This window comes from Mustela lutreola, chromosome 6, assembly GCF_030435805.1.
Source record: "Mustela lutreola isolate mMusLut2 chromosome 6, mMusLut2.pri, whole genome shotgun sequence".
NCBI lineage: Eukaryota > Metazoa > Chordata > Mammalia > Carnivora > Mustelidae > Mustela > Mustela lutreola.
In genome coordinates, this window is record NC_081295.1 from 139546102 (window position 1) to 139560004 (window position 13903).

Sequence of the window (13903 nt, forward strand, 5' to 3'; positions counted from 1 at the left end):
TGACATTGACAGAGGGAATTCCTATCTTGGAAACTTCTTTCCTCCAAGACTTAACAGGGTGAAAAATGAAAGAAGGAGAGTCAGGAGAGGGTGATTGTCAATAACAAGGTAAGAAATGAGTGTCCAATAAACAGCTCAGCAACCACATTCCATTCCCCTGAGTGCCTAACTCTATGCTCTATAGAAACACCGAGAGAAATACGTTTACAAATCCCTGAGAGATGGCATGGCACAAATGACCTCCCAATTGTAGTGAGGCAGAAGAAAGGCTGCTGGGTGGCGTGAGGAGCCGGTGACAACAGCAAGTGCCCTAGGAGACCATCAGGCTGGATGGCACAGGGAGAGTAGAGCTGGACAGATGCCACCATTTAGCTGTCAAGTGGAGAATTAGGCAAGCAAAGAAGAAGAGAGGTCAGAGATGAAGGGGAGGAAAACCAGGGACGTGGAGACGCGGAGAGAAGAGAATATGGTAAATGCTCTGGAGAGGTGCCCTGGGGGGAGCATGAAGCACTGTCCTTGATTCTGGCAAATGGAGGCAAGAATTTCCTCACCCCGGGGTCTTTGCATGGTCAGATTCTCCTCCAGCTAATGATACTCAGGCCCCTTGAAAGTCACTTTGATCCGTGGGTTCCCACTGCCATCAATCTGCAGTGGTTGGTGGAGATGCCCAGGGACGGTCCATTGAGACAACATCACGGCACAATGCAGAGTCGCTGCCGTGATGGTGGAATCGGTCCATTGGCTGCCGGCAGGACACTAAGCAGCCTCATGACACGCGCCCCACAACCTCCTCTTCCAGCGCGCTCTCAGTGTCTCCACGAAGTCCAGCTTCTATTCTCTGTTGCTTGAAAAAGCAGAAGATCTGAGATTAAGAAGACATGTCTGTATGGGGAGAAAAGCCTCAAAGCCCAGCACAGCGGGTGGTCATTGCCAGAGATGAGCCCCCGGGGGCGGCGGGGGGCTTCTTTTGGTCTTCAAGTCCTCCCCTCTGCTTCAATCAGGTCTGTGAGCCTGAGCGCTTTGTCTGCCTTGAGTCAAGGATGCTTGCTGGGTCTGGGTGAGCAATTTCAAAGTCACTCATGCAGCTGGAGGGTCTCCTGAAAGATCTTCTTCTCTGCCAGGCAGAATGTGAGCGGACAAGTAATCCCTTTTCCTTTTGGTGTCAATAATTCTAGTAGTTTTGTGTCTTGATTTTGTCATTTAAAAACAAATTATTAACATGTCACAAAAATTACTCAGTATTGGTGGGATAATTCTGTAGCATTACTTTATGTTTTCCTTCCCGTGTATTTTTCTTTCTCTTCTCTCATTCAGGTAGCTAACAAGTTACTTGGGTGGAAAGACTTTCCAAGACTTTTCCCCCGACCCTGATTTTTATTTATAAGCCTTTTTGGGTATTGCGTCCTTCTCCCAGAGGTGGCAACACCTCAAGAAGAAATTGGCTGTGGGATCCCTAGCCCTGTCAAATATTCCTGTGCCCTGAGCATCTGGGTGGCTCAGCTGGTTGAGCATCTGATTGATTTCAGCTCAGGTCATGATCTCAGGGTCGTGGGATCGAGCCCTGTATCTGTCTCTGCACTCAACTCAGACTCTGCTTGTCCCTCTCCCTCTCCCTCTGGCCCTCTCCCACCCACTCACACAGGTGCACTCTCGCTCTCTCTAAAATAAATAAATAAATCTTAAAAAAGTATTCCTGTGTCGCAAGACCCTTATAGGCATATCAGGGGTGCTTGACATTTGGAGCTACGTGGACAAAGAGGGACTTCCCATCCTCAGTCCTCCAAGATTAGCAGAAATATCTTAGTAACTCTCTAGCACAGCCAAGTGACCTGAGGGCGGGGCAGTCGGTGTCCCAGAGGAGCTGATGACTGACAGAGAAGGACCCATCCCTTGGCCTTGGTCCAGGGAAGACCCTGGCACATTTTCATTTCACTGGAGATAGGGAAAGAACCCTAAGAATGATTGAGGTTGAGTTTCCTTCCAGCTGAGGGAATGTAGGCACCAAGTCAAAATTAATTCAATTTAGAGAAATTTTTTAATGCATTTTTTTCCTGGTGCATTCGAATCTGAGGTCCAAGAATGGTCATACGCGTCTCACATTACATTAACCTGAAGACGTCAAAGTGCAACAGGTTCTGACTTTGTGGCCCATGGAAAAGAATGGCACATAGAAATGAAGCCCTCTGCTAATTCCAAACTGCTTTTCCTTATTGAAAGCCTTTTATTGATTTTTCACTAAACAACAGCAGGATGATTTTTCCTACTTTCCCCCTTTCCTCGCCTTGTCAGTATCATATACAGCCACTTTGAAAAGGAATTTGGCAGCTTCCTATAAAATTAAATATACACTTACCACATGATCTGGCAATCCCACGCCTAGATATTTACCACAAAGAAATGAAAACATGTGTGTCCACACAGAGGCCTGTACATGAATGTTCCATGTAGCAGCTTTATTCATCATCGAAAAAACTGGAAATGATCCGAATGTCCGGCTGGTACGCAGAACCCACATTTGGTGTATCCATATCATGAAACGCTATTCAGCAAACTGAATGAGTTACTGATAATGCAACCCTAGGGAAGGAGCGCCAAAGTATAATGCTAAAGGAGAGTGGCTGAACACAGACGAGTGCATGCCCTGGGATTCCACCCATAGGAAATCCTCTGCAAAGCCCCAGGGATAGACGCTGCCTTGGAGTTGATTGGCAGCGGGATGGGAGTGGGGGGTGGGGGCTGGGAGGGGTAGAGGGAGGTAGTGAGGAGAGAGGACGGACTGCAAAGGGGCACGAGGGAGCTTTTGGGAGCGCTCACTGGAAATGTTCCATATCCTAATTGCGGTGATGGGCAATGTGACCATGTACATTTGTTACCACCTCTCAGATTGTAACTTCAAAAATTGGAGAACTTTATTGTAGATCAAAAAAGCTCAAAAAGGCTGACAAAAATCCTAGGGAAAGAGTAAAGATGAAAGTAATGAAACTATTGAATAAGGAGTTCCTGGACGCCTGAGAGACTGTGTAAAGCCTCCCCAGCTTGTTCATGCCCGTTTTTCCTTATTTCTTTTTCCTTTCTTCTTCAAGTTTATTTATTTGAAAGAGAGTGAGCGAGAGAGAGAACACGGGCAGGGGGAGAGACAGAGGGAGAGGGAGAAGCAGGCTCCCTGCTGAGTAAGGAGCCCGATGTGGGGCTCCGACCCAGGACCCTGGGATCATGACCTGAGCCGAAGGCAGACGCTTAACCCACTGAGCCGCCCAGGAGCCCCTCGTGCCGATTTTTCTTCAGTGTTTCTGAATTACATGTTGCTCACTCCCTCCACCCACCCATACTCCAACGCTCCAGCCAGAGGAGGTCCTCTACTTTCTCCAACACTCCTTCTTTCACTGGGAGAAGCCAGGTTGCCTTGGCTCAACTCTACTAACTGGTATCTGGCTCCCAGTATAACACGAACCAACACTCCCTCACCACATCTTCCTCTGTGGTCGCTTTCCCTTTTGCCTAGCTTCGCTCCACAGCCTTATTGGTGACTGTGGGCAATGTTTACCCCATGTGTACTTGGGTTCTCCAGAGAAACAGACCAGCAAAGATCTCTATATCATCTGTCTGTCTACCCATCCATCTATCCATCTGTCTATCCATCTATCATCTGTCTGCCTGTGTATCCATCTATCTATCTACCTCTCTAGAGAGAAAGAAAAAGAATGAGAGAGACTTTTAGTTTAAAGGAGTTCACTCCCACAGTCGTCAGGACTAGCAAGTCTGGAGTTTGCAGGGCAGGCCAGCCGGCTGGAAACTCAGTGAAGAGCTGATGTAATCTTGATTCTGAAGGCTGGGAACTCAGGCAGAATTTCTGTGTGGCAGTCGAGAGGTAGAGTTCCTTCTTTTGAGTATTCTGAGTCTTTGCTCTTAAGGCCTTTTACTGATTGGAAGAGGCCCACCCACATTGTGGAAGGTCACCTGCTTTACCCAAAGTCTGATTTAAATATTAATCACATCAGGGTTCCTGGGTGGCTCAGCCGGTTAAGCATCCGACTCTTGATTTTGGCTCAGTTCATGATCTCAGGGTCGTGAGATTGAGCCTCAAGTGGGTGCCACGCTGGACATGGGGATTGCTTGGGATTCTCGCTCTCCATCTCCCTTTGCCCCTCCACCCCTCTACCCTCCTGCTCTCTTAAAAAATTGTAAAAGAGATATATATTAATCACATCTAAAAAATACCTTGACAGCAATATCTGAACTGGTGTTTGATCAAATAAATGGTGCCCTTAGCTTAGCTAAATCGACACATAAAATTAGCCATCACACATCTTCTTTAGCATCTTTCCTCCCATTTAAGGCCATTAAAAGTCTGGGTTTGCACTTCTGCTCTGCGCGTGGCTAGCTGTGTTACCTTGGGATAGTTACTTGTCTTTCTGAGCCTCCATTTTCCCAATACAAATCTGGGGCAATAGTAGGGTTGATATACAAGAATTAAATGAGTGATGGGGCACCTGGGTGGCTCAGTGGGTTAAAGCCTCTGTCTTCGACTCAGGTCATGATCTCAGAGTCTTGAGATCGAGCCCCGCATCAGGCTCTCTGCTCAGCAGGGAGCCTGCTTCCTCTTCTCTCTCTGTCTGCCTCTCTGCATACTTGTGATCTCTGTCAAATAAATAAAATCTTTAAAAAAAAAGAATTAAATGAATGAATATAAGAGAGTTAATACATTCAAAGAGCCTACAGAAGGGTACCCAGTGTAGGGGCCTCCTTAGCCAGAGCAACTCCTTCTCGGTTAAACAGCCATTTTGTTGTTTGTGCAGTAAAACTTAAACTCACCCTGTCCCCCCCCCCCCCCCCCCGCAAGGAACTTACTTAAAAGCAAGTCTGGGAAACCAGTAAAATATGGTCGACCAGTCCCTGATAACAGAGCCCAAATACAAGACGGGTCAGGTCAGGTGGAGATAACAGAGCCCAGAATGCAGGGATGAGTCAGGCCAGGTGGAGACAAATCTCATTGGCCAGGCTCAACCACACGGCCTTTGCTCTGTAAAAGCTAGTCTGTGAAGCTGGGAGTGGTCGCTCTCTCCGAAGGAGGTGGCCCAGGCTGGTCGGTTTGATTCTCGGTGCTGGTGCGAAATAAAGCTTTGCTTGACCTTCACTTTGTATCAGTCTCGCTCCTTTGATCACGGACCCCATCACCCAGCGCTATAACCCACTTACTACATGCCGGGCTCTATTTTATATTTTACATATATTAACTAATTTTTGAAAAAAATTCTATTCATCTTAAAATGACATTTATGAGTTAAGAAACTTCCCAGTCATGGCCAATGAGTGGCTTGAGTCAAAGAGCAGGGAGGGAACCATATGTTTGAAGTAAATTGGACAGAATAAAGAAACATTTCAAATGCACACGTTCAAAAAAAATGCCCCCGAGCCTTCCCCTACTGACTTCCTTAGCGACATTTAATCAAGGCCTAGGATTTAAGATAATTTTCAAAAGCTTTTTGCTCAATGATATTCTTGTTTTGCTGTTTTATTTAATCACTAGTATGGTAAAAGCCTTAGGTTTTTCTCTTTTTGGTAGTATATGAAAAGCATTTCTCATACATTACAACTGAAACAGCCCACTTGTGGGCTGATGGGGGCCCAGTCACCATGGATCACATTTCTATGGGAAAATGTATTCCGAGATCCAAGCAAATGACTTACAAATGAACTTTTAGTAAATATCCCATCTCTAATTTGCTGACTGTCTGCTTTAAATACAGGCAGCATGACGAAGTGGGGAAGGATGAGAGCTTTGAAGCTTTCAAACAGCTGCGAGGGTGACTCCCAGCCTGGCCACCTACGGACGTGTCCCTGTGGGCAAATTGCTTAACCCCCAGAAGACTCAGTTCCTCAACTTGTTGTGAAGATTAATGAATTTTTCTAGCACTTAAAAAGTACTCAGTAAATGAAATTGTCCTGTTCTGGAGATCATCTCAAATGAGAAAAAGTGAGTAGAGACATTATAGCTACTCTTCTTAACACTCCTTGCATGTGCCTTTGTCTGCATTTCTCTAAAGAGTGTTTGTTCCCATTCAGGAACCTCCTGTAATGCCCTGCTATCCTGTAGCAGCAACTGAGATCCATGACTTCTGCATTGCCAAAACCAAAGGGCAGTTTGCATCTTTTTTTTTTTTTTTAAGAGAGAGCATGTGTGTGCATGTATGTGTGTGAGCTGGGGGAGCTGGGTGGGTGGGAGGGACACGGGGAGGGGGGAGAGAGGGGAGAGAGAGAGAGAACCTCAAGCAGACTCTGTGCTGAGCCTGGAGCCTGACAGGGGGCTCAATCTCGCAACCCTGAGATCATGACCCAAGCTGAAATCAAGTCAGACATTTAACTGACTGAGCCACCCAGGCGTCCCTGCGTCTTTAAATTATTGGGCCTCTGTGCTCTGTTTAACGATCAAACCATATTTATGGGCTAAATTGTGTCCCCCTACATTTATGTGCTGAAGTACTAACCCGTAGCACATCAGAATGTGACTTTTTATTTGGAGAAAGGCCTTTGCGGAGGTATTTAGGTCAAACCTAACCAAGTAGGACTGGTGTCTTTCTAAGAAAAGGACATGAAGACACAAGACACGTAGAGAGGACAGACAGCATGAGGACACAGGGAAAAGACTGCCATCCACAAGTCCAGGAGACGGGTCTTAGAGAGAACCAACCCTGATGACACCTTGATCTTGAACTTCCAGCCTCCAGAATGGTGAGCAAATACATTTCTATTGTTTCACAGCCCCATCTGTGGCCCTGTGTTACGGCAGCTCTTCGCAGACAAATACAACCAAATTTACCACTACTGCCTCAACTCCCCCAGCTCCAACTGGTTTTCCAACTGTTCTTTCTGGGTGGACTTCTTGTCCTTTGCTCATTCCTAAATATTAGTGATTCTCAGGGCACATAGCTTTTCTTATTTTATATGCTCTGCCCAGCAGATGTCACCCACTCTTATGTTTTAACTGCTGACAGTAACCAATTCAGTGATTTCAACCTAGAGCTCTCTGGAAAGAGCCATGTTTATGTGGAAAATGGCACGCTTTCCCCAAATGTTGTCCATGTACTTCAGACTCCACAGGGCAAAACCATGGTCTCTGCCTCCTGTGTTGTCCCTTGTGTTCAGTTCAGGGCACCATCTTCCTGTTCACCCATGCTAGAGATCTGAGACCCAGTCTGGAGTTCTCCCTCTTCTCTACCGCCAGATAGGATCTCCTAAATATGTGTTTAAGCACCCGTGTCCTTCCCATACTCAGCACCCCGCTCAGAGTCCAGGCACTAAGCCTCTCTTGCTCTGACCGCAGCAAGCACTTCCTAGTTGCTCTTGGTGATGCTCAGATCTGTCCCAGTAGTGGTCGCCTGGGCAATGGCCTGGACTCTTCTCCGCGCTCTTTCCAGCATAGCACCACACATCCTTTAGCAGTTTGATCAGGAAGACTTACAGATCTATCTAGGAAGTTTGGACAGGGATGGACTGATCGAGAAGACACTCTAAGATGCGGCCGGAAGGACCAGGAGGTACCAGTGTAGACCTTCCCAGCACCCATCGCGTCTTAAAAAAAAATTCAAAATCAACTTAAGCTTTTGCCATTTTCCCAAAGGCCTTCTTTAAAGATTGTTGGATTTATATGAAGCCATCTACTGCCACCTTATGGCCAAAAGTTGAAAAGAAAGCCTGATGCAAAAAGCTCAGCCAACTTCTCAAAGCCTGATCCTCGCTTCTATTACAATGGATGAATTATTCTAGGCTCCATCTCAGAACACCACTTCTTCTCCTGCACTGGACATTCCTTTCTCACTCACCCAAAGACGGTGTTCCTAATATGTCCCTCTGTCTCCCATCATCGATTTGGGAGATTTTCCTCTCTCTATGGACACCTCCCATCAGGACTCAAACCTCCTGATACTCACCATCTTAATACAAAACAAAACAAGAGCACAAATACCTTACCTCACCACTCCGACTCCCCTCTAGCGACCACCCCATTTTTCTGCTCTCCTTTACAGCAAATTGCTTCAGAAGAGTTTCCTGTACATGCTGTCCCCGCTTGCTCTTTTCTCTCCCCTCCCCTCCCTCCCCCCCCTTCTCTTCTCTTCTCTTCTCTTTTCCTCTTTTGAGTCTATTCCCAGTTGGGTTTTTGCCTCTAGCACTCTACCTCGACAGCTGAGTTAAGGCCAGAAATGACTTCCATGTTGACACATGCCGTGGTCAAGTCTCAGTCCTCATCTTGACCCAACCGTAGTTGACGACATTGCTGAGTCTCTTCTCGAAACACTTTCCTCACACCCCAGACTCTGCTCTCTCCTGGCTCTCCCTTCCACATCACAGGCCATGTCTGGTTTCTCCTTTTATGTCTGAACCTTAAATACTGGAATGCCCATGGCACCATCTTCTGGCCTCTTCCTTCACCCTTTCGAATACCCACATCCAACCCGTTGCGAAATCCCATTGACATAATCAAGCATTTTACCATTTCCTTCCACCACCACTCCCATCAGTCTTGTTTGAGCCCATGTCACCTTCACATGGTTAGAAAAAACTCTTACGAGGTCTCCCTCCTGCTGCCTTGTCCCTCTTACAACCTGTCTCTCCACCTAGGAGCCAAGGACCAGCCTGGTCCTTTTAAACTGGAAACAAGACCATGTCATTTCTCTGCTCAAAATCACCCAGTGGCTCCCCATCTCACGCAGAGTAAAATGCCAGGTTCTCACTGAGATCTTCAAGGCTCTGCAGGGTCTGCGCCCATACCCAGGCTTCTGGTCTTACCTCCTGCCACTGTCTCCGGGACTTACCCTCTCCAGCCTTCTCAGGCCTGAGAGCCTTGGTCCCACCCACTGCCCTCCCCTTTCCTTCTGCCTGAAAGCTTGGTTCTTACATCCTCCAGTTCTCTGTTATAAGTCTTATTGAAGAGGCCTTTCCAGACCATCCTACTGAAAACTGTGCTTTTCCTCCCTTCCCCTGATCGTGTTATTTAACTCTGTTGCATTCATTACCTAGTACGGCTTACATTCTTACGCAAGTTTCCCAAGTGTAGGGGACTGCGTCTTTTTGCGCAAGGCCATGTCCCCAGTGCATATGGCAGTGCCGGGACGCAGTGGGCGTACAATCCATGTTTGTTGGGTGAATAAATGAGGGTCACTGTCCTAGGCGGTCCAGTCTCAAAAGAAGAAATGTATTCTCTCTAATCCATCTACTGCTCAAATGAAGTAACAGCGACACTACCTGCGATCAATTATTTCTTCACTTAAAAATATATTTACGATTATTTTTGTAGAGCAGTTTTAGGTTCACAGCCAAATGGAGAGAAAGATACAGTGATTTCTCATAGACCCCCTGCTCTGCCTCCCCCATTTCAACATTTCCTACCAGAGTGGAAGATGGGGTACAATTGATGAACCTGTGCTGAAGTATGACGGTTCCTTCCTGGTGTTGCCCACTCTGTGGGTTTGGAAAAATGTCTAATGAAATGGATCCATCATTATGGTATTACAGAGTATTCCTACTGCCCTAAAAATCCTCCGTGCTCTCCCTATTCATCCCGCCTCCATAACCCCTGGCAGCCACTAATCTTCTGACTATCTCCCTCGTTTTGAATTTCCCAGAATGTCACATAGTTGGGAGCATACCCTGTGTAGCATTTTCAGATTGCTTCTTTCACTTAGTAATATGGCTTTAAGGTTCTTCTGTGTATTTTTAAGGCTTGATAGCTCATTTCTTTTTAGCACTCTGGATGAAGTGGAGTTCGTTTATCCATTCACCTTCTGAAGGGCATCTTGGTTGCGTCCAAGATTTGGCAACTATAAATAAAGTTGCTAATAACAACTGTACATCGTTTTTGTATGGGCAGGAGTTTTTAGCTCCTTTGGGTGAATATTAAGGAGCGCAGTTGTTGGATCTTATGGTGAGACTGTGTTTGGCTTTGTAAGAAACCACCAGTTTGTCTTCCAAAGTGGCTGCACCATTTTGCATTCCCACCAGGAATGAATGAGAGTCCCTATGGGCTCATATCCTCACCAGCATTTGGTGTTGTTAGTGTTCTGGATTTGGGCCATTCTCATAGGCATATAGTGGAATCTCATGGTTGTTTCAATTCGCATTTCTCTGATTACCTAGGATGTGGAGCAACTTTTCATATGCTTATTTGATATCTGTCTGCTTTCTTTGGTGAGCTGTCTACTAAAGTCTTCGGCTCTTTTTGAGATCAGGTCGTTTATCGTTGAGTTTTAATCTTTAACTTTTTTTTTTTTTTTTTTTTTTTTTAATGGAGAGAAGCTGCCATTGCTAGTTGTTTCTCTGTGGAGATACTAGACAGCAAGTCAGATTTTCTCTGTTCTGGGAGAGTCCTTTGTTTTTGGAAATGGGCAGCAAGCCTTGTCCTGTGGGGGCAGAGCAGAGTCCTTTTGATGGCTTGGTGGAGGCTACCCATCCCTCTGGTCAACAAGGTGTAGAAAGAACAGAAACTTCCTGTGAGGAAAGAAACGGAAACCCCAGTCTTTTCCCTTTTGAGGTTGAATGCCATTCAGACCCCTGCAGATTGAGATGGCTTCTGGCTGAGACTGTCTTACAGAGAGAGTAGTGTTGATTGGCGGCACCTATCTGCTTGCTGTGGGGTACACGCTTGTAGGGGGATCTTGGGAGCCTGAGCTGGTTTGGGTGTGTGGCTTCCGGTATGGAAATACCCTTGGAAAGTAAGATTTTGCTGTAATATTATGTCCTGAAACCCACAGTAGCACCAGTGATTTCTTTGAATCAGACAAGATGAGCGCTTAATTGTAGCTCTTGTGATCCTCTTGTGATTTAGCTGGGCAGCTAAATCCGGAGCAGCCCAGTTCTGGGGGTGGCTGTGGTTTCCTTCAGCCCCAGGGGCATCTGTCTCAGGTCTCCTTCATGTGACTGGAGGGGACCGGCTTTGGAGACACCAATAGGCACATGGGGGGAGCGGGGAGGAGAAGTGCTGGACAATGCTAAGACGTTGGCAGGAAGCCACATGGGAGATGTTCAACTTCCTGCTAATCTGGCATGCTGCAGCCTGAGCCGAATTCAGTTTGAAAAGTAAAAGGGATCCCGCCTTCCTCATGCACAGAGCCGGTGGTGTGGCTCAGGCTGATTATGGGAGAGTCTGGTGTCCTCTACAGAAACAAGTAGGGCACAATGCTCCTGCTTCTGTCTGTTTCACCGCCCACTCTCCGGCCCACACCCGTGTTCCTGACGGCTCCCTCACACCCAGGTGAAACCCAGCCTGGACTAACCCAGGTCCTTCTCCCTGTTCCCAGCCGCGCGCCCTGGAGGGTACCACGAGATCCGGCCCGGTGCGGCTGGACGTGTCCGGACGCCCATCGCTACCCTCCATCCCTCTACCTTCCCTCTTCGTGTGTCGTCTGCTTCCCTCCAAACGACAGCTGGACCACTTCCCCCTTCACTCTGAAAATGGAGACCGACAGACAGAAACATCTTTCACTTTCGCCCACCGAAGCTATTCCCTTTGCAACGTCTGGAATGATCATAACTGAGAACGAAGTGGGAGTTTGCAGTGACCCAGCCCTGCCCTAAATGCTTCCCTGCCCAACTCACTTCATCTGCAGTTTGGCCTTTTCCACTTACACCAACAAACACGAGGCCCAGAGAGATGAAGGGACTGGACTGAGCTCGCAGGACTTGCAGGGGCAGAGCTGGGATACGAACTCGGGTGAACTGAGTCCAGAGGACCCAGCCCCTGTGAGGACTCCTGGACCACGTGGGCACAGGGCTGCTGCGTGAAAAACGTGTTCAGCAAATCTACTGATGTATGCATGAACCTGTGAAAGCAAAGAGGTTGAATCCAGCTTTAGACTGGGGTGCCAGGCAGCTCACCATCAAACACCAGAGGAAAAGAGCAATGATTTGGGGGGGGAGGTGGACATGGTGAAACACAGTCCATTTATATTCACATTAATTTTTCCAGTGCACAAATTATACCCGCTAGCCGGAGAATGTAGCAAAGAATCATAACACTATAAAGAAGAAAAACAAAGCTGCTAGGAGAACCAGCAATATTTGTTCCCTTTTGAAATTCGGGTATCTTTGGAAAAAATACATGAGGCTCCTGTCATTTATATAACTTTGTGTGAATGACTTTGAGGTCCCTTTGGAAACCAGCTGGGATAAATGCCCAAGGTTAAGGGTGTCTACTGCTCATCGCCCTCCCTCCTTTGATTGATAGAGAACAGAGGCAAGGAGCCCAGAAGAGGGTTGAAATATTGATTTTATCACCAGCAATAATGCAAGTGCCTGGGCGCTGTAATGCCAGATTACAGAATGTCCCCGGGCCTCCTATATCCTTTCCCAAACCAGACCCATATGAGTGGACCGGAAGGCCCGGCCTGACTCACAGTATCAGTCAAGGTTGTCCAGACAAACAGAGCCAATAGGATATATGTAGATTTACATAAAAAGATTTCTTCGAAGGGGTTGGCTCATTCTGTTATAAAGGCTATCGAGTCCAAGATGTAGAGGGTGGGCTGGCAGCCTGGAGACCCAGGGACGAGTCAATGTTGCCATTCATGTCCAAAGGCCATCTGCTGGCAGAATTTGCTCTTTCTTGGAAAGCTCAGTCTTTTTGTTCTAGTCAGGCTGTCCACTGATTAGATGAGGCCCACCCCTCTTACGGCCGATAATCTGCCTCACTCATGGTCTCCTAATTTAAATGTCAGTCTCATCCAAAAACACCCTCCCAAAGACATTCCAAATAATGTCTGACCAACTGCCATCTGGGGACATTGGCCCAACCAAGTTGATGCAGAATCATACTCACGTAGGCTCCGGTGCCAAACCTGGGAAGCGATCTCCTTCCCCTAGCCAAACGTCTAGGTGGCAGGGAGGGCCCACGACGTGGAGGCTGGAGGGGAGAGCTCACTGGCTTTGAACTTTGACATCCCTCAGAGGCTCAGAGGTAGTTGTTGAACACAGCATACTTGGGAACGTGGTCAAACACGAGTCAGGCCCTGGCTCGGGACGGTGAGAGGCACAACTGTCTTCCTTCCAGCCTGCGCCCACCTGCTTGCTCGTCAGGTGAGAGAACAGGGCCCATCTGTTCAGTAGGTAACGCACTTCCGAACTTTCCTCCTGTCCTGACCAGGGACGTATGTTCTCATGGGTGGTAAGTGTGATTTGTCCCTGATGGTTTTGGAGATAACCTTCCAGGGTTTTCATAGGAATGCTCAGGAGGAAGTAGGGCTGGTGGCGTCAGGCTGTCTGGGGGAGTGTGAGGGGGCTGTAGGGAGGGGTTGGGGCAAAGGTCGTTGGGTGTGCGCTGTTCCTTCCGTGGAGGAGAAAGTACACAGCACAGGTGTGGTAAGGCCTGGAACGCCCTGGGATGGTCGGCGGTCTGTGTCCGCTTCCCCGGGCACAGGGGCTCAGGGACCTGCTTAAACATTATTTCTGGAAGGGATTCGCATTGGATTCAGGGGCCTGAGTAAAGCAGGGCACCCTCCCCAGTGTGGATGGTCCTCATCCAATCTGTGAGGGCCCCGACGGAACAAAAAGGTGGGGAGGAACAAGAAGAAAGGGAGGATTCAGTCTTTCCGCCTAAGTGCATGAGTGGGGACAGCCGTTCTTCCCTCGGACTGGGGCTTACCCCCGGCTTCCCTTGTTCTCCAGCTTGCCGACGGTAGATCACGGGACTTCCCAGCCTCCAGAATCACATGAGCTGATTCCTCAGAGTAAATATGTGTATTTGTATGTGTGTATCCATGTATTTATGTGTGTGTGTATCTATGTATGTATTATGTATCTCTCCATGTATGTATGTATGTATGTGTGTATCTATGTATCTATCCATGTAAGCATCTATCTATATTTATCCTATGAATATCTGTATTTATTTCTCCAGACAGCCCTGACTGCGACA

General features: G+C 47.5%; 1 long non-coding RNA gene across 1 annotated transcript; it reads right to left on the reverse strand.

Moving 5' to 3' along the window:
- Positions 1–2434: 2434 nt before the first annotated feature.
- On the reverse strand, positions 2435–13178 carry LOC131833247 (uncharacterized). The gene is made up of 2 exons (XR_009354371.1): positions 12809–13178; positions 2435–4656 (listed from the first exon to the last, which is right to left on the reverse strand). It is a non-coding gene; the product is annotated as an uncharacterized LOC131833247 (long non-coding RNA).
- Positions 13179–13903: the final 725 nt, after the last annotated feature.